Source organism: Chelonoidis abingdonii, chromosome 1 (assembly GCF_003597395.2).
Source record: "Chelonoidis abingdonii isolate Lonesome George chromosome 1, CheloAbing_2.0, whole genome shotgun sequence".
NCBI lineage: Eukaryota > Metazoa > Chordata > Testudines > Testudinidae > Chelonoidis > Chelonoidis abingdonii.
In genome coordinates, this window is record NC_133769.1 from 365595801 (window position 1) to 365605147 (window position 9347).

Sequence of the window (9347 nt, forward strand, 5' to 3'; positions counted from 1 at the left end):
GAAATGAAAGCACATACATTCTTATTTATGGCCCAGCATTCCATCCACAGAGGGATAAAGAGAATGCCTCGTGTTTCACATGAGAAGGCTCTCAAATAGTTTACAAGTTAAATAAGAATCTTTTCACTCCCCCATGGAGAGGCAGCCACTTCTGGGATGGTATGTGGCAGCTGTTTAACAGTAATATATACAGTAGTTATGGGCAAGAAGTGAAGAATACTGTATCCAACTGAAACTGCAAGAGGACTTTAGGAAGGCAAAATGCAATTCTCTCTGTTTGAACTTGACCAGGATATCAGGAAAAAGCCCCTACTCAAGTGAAAAATGTCAGGAGGTACTAAATGACCACAAAGGCTCAGGGCACCTTGGTTTTACATCCCACAAAACCTCAACAATCATAACCCCGTGCTAGTGGGAGCCCTGGTTCATTCCTGACTTAGCAGGAAGAGTGTCAAATGGAGAGGGGTAACTAGTGGTGTTCCCCAAGGGTCAGTCCTGGGACCAATCCTATTCAACTTATTCATAAATGATCTGGAGAAAGGGGTAAACATGAGGTGGCAAAGTTTGCAGATGATACTAAACTGCTCAAGACAGTTAAGACCAAAGCAGACTGTGAAGAACTTCAAAAAGATCTCACAAAACTAAGTGATTGGGCAACAAAATGGCAAATGAAATTTTATGTGGATAAATGTAAAGTAATGCACATTGGATAAAATAACCCCAACTATACATACAATATGATGGGGCTAATTAAGCGACAACAAATCCAGGCAAAAAAGATCTGTGGAGTCATCGCGGATATCCTGAAGATGTCCACCAGGTTCAGAGGAATCAAAAAGCAAACAGGATTGTTAGGAATCATTAAAAAGGGGATAAAAAAAGACTGAGAATATCTTATGCCTTATATAAAATGGATGGACGTACCACACTGAATACTGTCATACCAGATGGTGGTCGCCTCATCTCAAAATAAGATATACTGGGCATGAGAAAAGGTCAGAGAAGGGTAACAAATGATTAGGGGTTGGAACGGGTCCCATATGGAGGAAGACTAAAGAGGCTAGACTTTTGCAGCTTGGAAAAGAAGACTAAGAGGGAAGGATTAGAGGTAATAATACATAGTGATGTGAGAAAAGATAGAAAGTATTTACTTATTCCCATAATACATAGAACTAGGAGGTCACGCAAAGTAAATTATTGGCAGCAGGTTTAAAAACAAATAAAGAGGAAGTTTCTTCTTCATAGATGCTCACAGTCAAATTGGAAATCCTTACCTTGAGGAGTTTGTGAAGCTAGACTAAACAGCATTTAAAAGAGAACTCGATAAATTCCATGGAAGTTAAGTCCATAATGCTATTAGCCACGATGGTAAGGAATGGTCCTGTCGCTGTTTTGATCAGAGTGGAGCTGGATGACAGGAAGGAAGAGATCACTTACATTACCTTAGGTCACCCTCCTGGGGCACCTGCAGGGTCACTGTGGTAGACAGATACTGGGCTAGATGGACCTATTGGCTGACCCAGTACGGTGTTCTATGTTCTTATAATACAAAGTCAACTAAACACCGCTTCCTCTGATTAAAAGAGCTCGGAAGTATCAACAAACCAAGATGCCATAGCTCAGGCCACCAAGGGCACAATGGGGTTAATTCAGAGGTTTCATTAAAGAGAATAATAACCAGATTTCCTTCCCCACTTTTATATCAAACGTAATGAATAGCACCTCAATAAAAAACAAATGGGCCATTATCTATACTATACAGTAAGTATGTGCCAGCTTCTATTGAAGACAGAAATCCAGGAAAATTAGCTTTAGAGAGACCAACAGAAAACAGGGCTTAATCATTCAGTTGGCTTGTATTGCAGCCTAAGACTGCAGGTGAGGCTAGATGGGCTGAAGTCAAGAAGCTGCGTAACCTAAATCCCAGGGCAGAAATTTCAACCCCCAAGCAACTGAACAGTACCACTCCTCATCCCTGTGACAATCCCCTCCCAAGGCTGGAATACAATGAAATTCTCATATCTCTGTGCTCAGATGTAATGTACTGTCATGTAATATAATTCACTGTAGTAAAAGACAAGGCCAAGAAGGGCAATGACGACAACTGCCTGGTACACACGCGGACTAAACTAAAATCGCGTAACATTTACAGCGTAAACCGAATTTAACGGCGCACCCTCCACACATGAGGCCTTAACAAATAAAGGGCTCTGTTTAAATCAGTTTCTGTACCTCCCCCCAAGAGAGGAGTCGCTAAAATCAGATACCATATCCGATTAGGGTTAGTGTGCCGCAAATCAACGGTATGGACTCCGGGCGGATTCCACATGCACCATAGTGTGACCACTCGGACAAGCAATCTGAACTAACGGATGCACTGCCAGAGAGACAAGAAAACCCTCGAACTTTGGATACATTCCGTTTGCCCAGCGTGGAGCTCTGATCAGCAACGGGTGGCGATGCAGTCCCAAACCAAAAAAGAGCTCCAGCAGACCGTATGGGAACGTGGACTGAGCGCTGTATGGGAGACAAATCTTTCTATCACAGCCCGTTCAGAAGGACGAAATTCCAAGCGTCTGAAAAAAAACTCCAGCTACACAGTGCTGCGTGACAAGTGTAAGACGGAAAGCCAAAGAATCAAATGACCTCATGCGAGCGAGGAAGGGGATACTGAGGACTACCAGCTATACCACAGTTCCACAAGCAGTCCTTTCGAAAATATTGGACATACTGGCTGAGCTCCCAGTGCCTGGTAAGGTTCAAAACCACATTGTCCGCATGATTCAAGGGTGTAGCTCACAATTTTACTCCCTCCCCTCTCCAACATGAAAAAAAGGGAAAGAAATTGTTTCTTGACTTCTTGAATTCACCCTAGTCACTGAATGCTGCGGCTAAATTGCGATCTGAGGCAGTGAAGAGCATATCCGCTCCTCTCCCCTCCCCTTGTGGCAGATGTGCAGTAGGACATGCTAAGCCGTCCTTGTCATCAGTCTGTGAGTGCTCCTGGCTGGCCCAGGTGAGGCTGGCGAGGGCCAGACCTGGGTAAAAATAGGAATGATTCCCGGGTCATTCCCAGTAGTGGGTACACAGGAAACGGCTGGTAACCGTCTCACTCATAGCAACTGGAGGGCTTAAGCTCCCATCAGCCCCTTCCCATTTCCTGTGTAAAGAAAGATTGCTGTACTGCCTTGGACTTATCATAGCAGTGGGATGCTGGGCTCCTCTCCCTGCACACCGCTTAAATGTTCCTGCCTGGACTGTCATAGCAGCGGGAAGCTGCCTCCCCCTCCTTTTAATCTGCACTATAAAAGTCACTGTTTCTTATTCCTGCATTCTTTATAATTTGAGGATTGGGGGTGTCATGACCATCAAATTGGGGGACCCACTGCCACAGGTATTCCCAGGAAGGTTGGGGGAGGAGGGAAAGCAACGGGTGGGGTTTGCTGCAGGGGCACCCCCCCGTGAATGGCATGTAGCTCATCCATTTCTGCAGGATCTGACATGGAGCATGCTGTGCTGTCCTGATACCTGTTATCTAAGTACACTTGCCCAATATTTCTAGGCAGGGACTGGACTCTATTTTAGAAACCATAAAGAGAGATTGACTCAGGGAGTCATTCTATTTTTGCTTTTTGGCCCCTGGCCGACCTCAGCAGGGGCATCCATGATAGCAGCAACAGTACAGAACGGACAGATAACTGTCATTCTTATTGCCAATTTTACAATGGCAGCAGATGGTACAGAACAAACTGGTAGCACCGTCTCTGCTATCATGGCAAAAGCAAAACAAAATCTGCTGTGTAGCGCTGCAGAAGCCTCTGTCAGCATCATCCAGGACACATACAGTGGACAGTAAAAAAAAAAGCTGAACGGGCTCCATTGGTTGCTGTGCTATTGGCGCCTGCCAGGGCATCAGGGAAAAAAAGGGCGTGAAATGATTGTCTGCCGTTTTTTCCCGCGAGGGAAGGAATGAGTGACGACATTTACCCAGAACCACCTGCGACAATGATTTTTGCCCCGTCAGGCACTGGGATCTCAACCCAGAATTCCAAGGGGCGGGGAAGAATGTGGGAACTATGGGATAGCTACAGAATAGCTACCCACAGTGCAACGCTCCGGAAATCGACGCTAGCCTCGGACCATGGACGCACATCGCCGAATTAATATGCTTAGTGTGGGCGCGTGCACTCGACTTTATACAATCTGTTTTACAAAACCGGTTTATGTAAAATCGGACTAATCCCGTAGTGTAGACGTACCCAATGATTAAAAGTATTACAAGGAGGCAGTGCATGAAAGGAAAGATTTTCAAATTCAAGGCCAAACTTTTCAAAACTAGATGAGGAGGGCTCCGAGTTACTACAGAGAATTCTTTCCCAGGTATCTACCTGGTTTTCCAGTTTAGCCCACATGCTCATGGTCTAACTGATCACCATATTGAGGTTGGGAAGGAATTTTTTCCCTGGGTCACACTGGCAGAGACTCCTGGGATTTTTTTTTTTTTATTTTATTTTGTTGCCACCCTCCGTAGTATGGGGCACAGGTCACTTGCAGGTTTAAACTAGTGTAAATAGTTAATTATCTGCAAGTTGAAGTCTTTAAATCATGATCTGAGGATGTTAGTAACTCAGTCAAGGTTAGGTCTGTTACAGGAGTGGGTGGGTGAGGTTCTGTGGCCTGCAGTGTGCAGGAGGTCAAACTAAATGATCACGATGGTCCCTTCTGATCTTAAAGTCTATGGGTCTAAAACTTGGATACCTAAACTCATACTTAGGGCCTGATCCTGCAGCTGGATCTATGCAGGCTAACCCTGCAGCCCAGTAGCAGCAGCAGATTCTCATGGCTATGATATACGCATGGTGGTATATTGAATGGACTTCCATATTGAATGGTCCCTTGCAAATCTTCTTCCTTCAACAAGAGTCAATATATGAGGATTTATGTTTCTTACATCCCTCAATATTGCATCTTCCAAACTCACGTGGTTTGACTCTTGGTCAGCTTCCTTCAGCCTCAGCTCTATAAGCCTGTAGAAGCATGCCTTCTTCTGCACATTGGACATGACCACACTACTGTAGTCATCTTGTTCCCAACCAGTGCAAGACTGCAACTTACTGGGCTTGTCTAAGTATCTCCTTTTCTGTGACAAAATCAAACCAATAGATGTTAAGAATACACCACAACTTTTGAAGCTGAAAACTGTTTTGTTTCCTTTTTTCTGGTGTTTTTAGTGGCCATTTTTCTTCTCCATATTACAGGATTGTCATCATTACTAAGTTGAACACTTGTATCTTAGTTCTCACACAGATATCCCACTGCCCAGAGGCCTTTGAAGACAGTGAAATGCCATTGACACAAGACCAATCTGTTGTGTGACTTCTTTGGTTATAGAACGTCCTGCTGCAAGCTGACTTCCAATATATAATAAAACCATTCACCCATTCAATGTCATTGTCATCTACATGCAGCATCATTTCCATTTTATAGGAGGCATGCCTGGCTTCAGTTTTATCACCACTGATCTTAAGTCCAATAGATTGTGCACTTTTTCACAGATCTCCCAGCACTGGTTATAGTTGGTCAGTAGTCTCTCCAAGTAAGACCATAAAATCTGAATACTCGAGTTCTTCTAAAGACGTATCTTTAAATTTCACCCTTCTTACTTTGGTCTCAATCAGCTTTGTCATCAGATAGTCTATTAGAATGTTAAATAATGTATTCCTAGCACAATCCTGATTCTATCAAAAACTAGTCTGTAATACAACTGTTGACCCTCATACAACTAAATGTACCATGGTACAGTTCCTCCACTAGGCACATTAACGAAGGCCTCAGGCACCCCATACTGGTATAGCAGTATTCACAGTGCTGATCAATGCTTTGAGGCAAAAGCAGCTGCAGAGTCTATAGATGTTATGTTAATTTCCTTTTTCTGCCCTAGTCATTTTTCAGTAACATTCTTCAGAGCATATATAGCATGGATTGTAGATCGACTTGTGCAGAAACCACAGTTGGGTCCATCTTGGTTCTTCCCATCAATGGTTCTTGGTTATAGCCCCATCTACTATGATTTCTTCCCTCCTCCCCCAAAGTCCTCTGGCTCAGAAGGATGTGTTTCCTTTCACAAACAGCATCGTCAATCAGACACACTGCCACCTCCCAGTGTATGTCAGATGGTGATGGCATCTGATGAGCTGGGCTGTGAGTTCAGCTCCTCAGACAGCTTCAGGGGCAAATCCCATCTCCTTCCCCACTTTCTACAAGTACACTTATTCCTGAATCTGTCTCATGTCAGACTAGATGACCCTTGCAGTTCCTTCTAACCCTATGATTCTACGATTTGATGGTTCTATGATTCGGTGGTTCTACGATTCTATGAGTTACTCAGAAGGAAGATCGCCATCTACAGAACCATCAGCACCACTTCCTGAGTATCAGGGTGTTCCACCAGGAAGCCTTCGGGGGACATGACCAGGCTGGACTTCCTTTAGCTTAAGCTAACTGAGAGGCTCATGCTGTGTCCCTTTGTGATACTATGTGAATGGGATGTTGTAGGTATACTGGCCCTTTGGTACCTTCCTTGGGACCCTGCAGACATGGTCCGTTCAGCTCGGAGTTATGCTCCTAGGGAGAGATCCCACGGAGCCAAACAGTGACGTGGGGTCTTGAGGTCAAATCCCAGCTGGTGTTGGGACCAAGCTTTTTTATTGTCTTTTTGGGGGGGACTCCTTGAGTCCCCCCCAAAAAGCTGGGGGGGGGGACTCAAGGAGCTGGGGGAAAGCCCCATACTTCCTATGCACACTTGAGTTAATGAGGTGTAGCTGAGTCCAGCTAGGTTCAGAAAGAGGCAGGTCTTCTTTCCACAGAGGAAACAGATAGGAGTTGTCTGCTAGAAGGATAGGGCTCTGGTGAAAAAAATAGTGTCCCAGTCTATGTGGTATTTCACCTGCAGGGAGAGCACCCACAGGCTTTGCCAATCTAGTTTTATTTTGGATTCACTAGAAAAAAACAGCATATAAATACCCCCAGAATACAAGAGAGGGATTTTCTCTGCTTAACCTGGAGCTCCTGCTGAGGTGTCGCCTGCTGTGCAGAAGGTTGCCCTTGAGACTTAGTGAAAAACATGGTGACAGATACTATTTTAATATTAAATAAATAAGGGATAAAAATCCATCAGGCCACAAAAAATCAATTCAGAATGAATTTACTCAGTTAATGAGCAGGTCAAGCTCCCATCAAACAGCTCATTATACCTCCTCCAGCAAATGCTGGTCCTCTTTAGTTTCTTTTATTTTTGTGTGTGCCATATTAAAACAACCAACCTGCAGGGCACTCATTTATATGAGACTGGATAATTATTTTTAGTAACTGGTCGCTTCTGTTTTTAAAACTTTGTGCTGAAAATCTGAACACGGAAACAAATCCATCCCTGTTGCCTTCTTGTGCCGTGGCCGCTCACACATTAGTGCCACAAACACATCCTGTTAATTTGGTTCCTCAAATAATACAGTGTATCTCTAACACCTTCTGCAAGTGCCTTACAAGCATTAATGGAAGAATACTCGCAACATACCAACCCCAGGAAGTAGTCCAGTGTGGTTACCCCCATTTTGTATATGGGGAAACTGAGGCACAAAGCTTGAGTGAGTTGCCCAAGGTCTGACAGGAAGCTTGTGACAATGCTTTTCTGATTGCTGGTCATGTACTTTAATCACAAGACAACCCTTCCCCCAGGCTGGCAAGCTCAATTTAGATGTGGTTTTAGAACAGTCACTCAAGAATTCTGCCTCAGTGTTTTCCTTTAAGTTGTTCATGTTTATTGAAAGTACCAAAAATAGGTAATATAAGTGGCTGCATAACCGTCAAAGAGCCTTAAAGGGGCTTTGTTCCATATGTCAGTCTGGCTCAAGCTAAAAATTAGAGACATTATCTTCACTTGACTTCCTGAACACGACTGCAATATAATGGTGCTGGTGCTGGTGCTCCCCATTCGGCACTCAGTAAAGTCCATTACAATCCCTCAGAATGGGCAAGGCAACATCCGGTTGAAGTTATGATTTACTCAGATTCTCATTTGCTGCGTACCCTTGACTTCTGTCGGTGTCCTCATTGCTCCTGAACTCTTCTAAGGGTATGTCTACACTACCCGCCGAATCGGCTGGTAGCGATCGATATATTGCGTCTCGTCTATATCGATCCCCAAACGAGCTCCCGTTGACTCTGGAACTCCACTAGAGCAAGTGGCGGCAGCGGAGTGAACAGGAGGAGCAGCGGCCATTGATCCCACACCATGAGGACGGGAAGTAAGTCAAAATAAGATATGTCAACTTCAGCTACGCTATTCCCATAGCTGAAGTTGCACATCTTACATCAACCCCCCCCCCCAGTGTAGACCAGGCCTAACTGATGCTGGTAGGAGTTGTGGGGGCTCAGCATGTGCTAGGAGGCTCTCAGCACATTGTGGGTTCAAGTAGCTAGACCCCCAGCCTCGCACCGTGAGAGTAGACTGCTGCACTTGCGCAGAGCCCATAGACTTCAGTGGGGCACCGTATGGGCTCAGCAGCTCATCCATCAGTTATATAGCACAGGGTCATTGTTGAAAATCCAGATTTCTTCAAGTAAACAAGTAAATGAAATAACCAGCCCAGACATTGCCCTGTGCTAACCTTGGCAGTCAGGAAAAGGCCTGATCAGACACCCATGTATGGGAATAATAATAATAATTAATAGTAGCTCCCTCTGACCTCATCTGAAGTTGGAAGCGTCGCTCGAAATTAGGCTCTAAAGCTTTAGGGCAAGTTTATCTCCTTTAATCCATACTGCAGAGCTTTGCTACATATTCTGTCTAATCTACCAATTGAGTGCCCAGTCACTTGTGATGCTTGTACTGATGTTCCCCACTCTGGCACTGACAGGGAGCCTCACTGTGAAGTTTCTAATGCATGCCTGTACGTTGTAACAGAGATTAAACACCCCACAAGGAGTCGGGGCACTTCACACCGGAAATGTGAGGCTGATGAAACGCTGCATCAGTGGTGCCCAGTGACATCCCTTCATATGACACAAAGCTGGGAGGTATTGCTATCACAGAGAAGGACCGGGATATCATACAGGAAGATCTGGATGACCTTGTAACCTGGAGTAATAGTAATAGGATGAAATTTAATAGTGAAAAGTGCAAGGTCTTGCATTTAGGGAGTAATAATAAGAATTTTAGATATAAATTGGGGACATGTCAGTTGGAAGTAACAGAGGAGGAGAAGGACCTCAGAGTATTGGTTGATCACAGGATGACTATGAGCCGCCAATGTGATATGGCCATTAAAAAAGCTAATGTGGTTTTTGGA

General features: G+C 44.5%; 1 protein-coding gene across 1 annotated transcript in view; it reads right to left on the bottom strand.

The window, feature by feature from the left end:
• SLCO2B1 (solute carrier organic anion transporter family member 2B1) overlaps positions 1-9347 on the bottom strand; it is a 102865-nt gene that overhangs the window by 41249 nt on the left and 52269 nt on the right. The gene's annotated exons all lie outside the window — the stretch shown is intronic.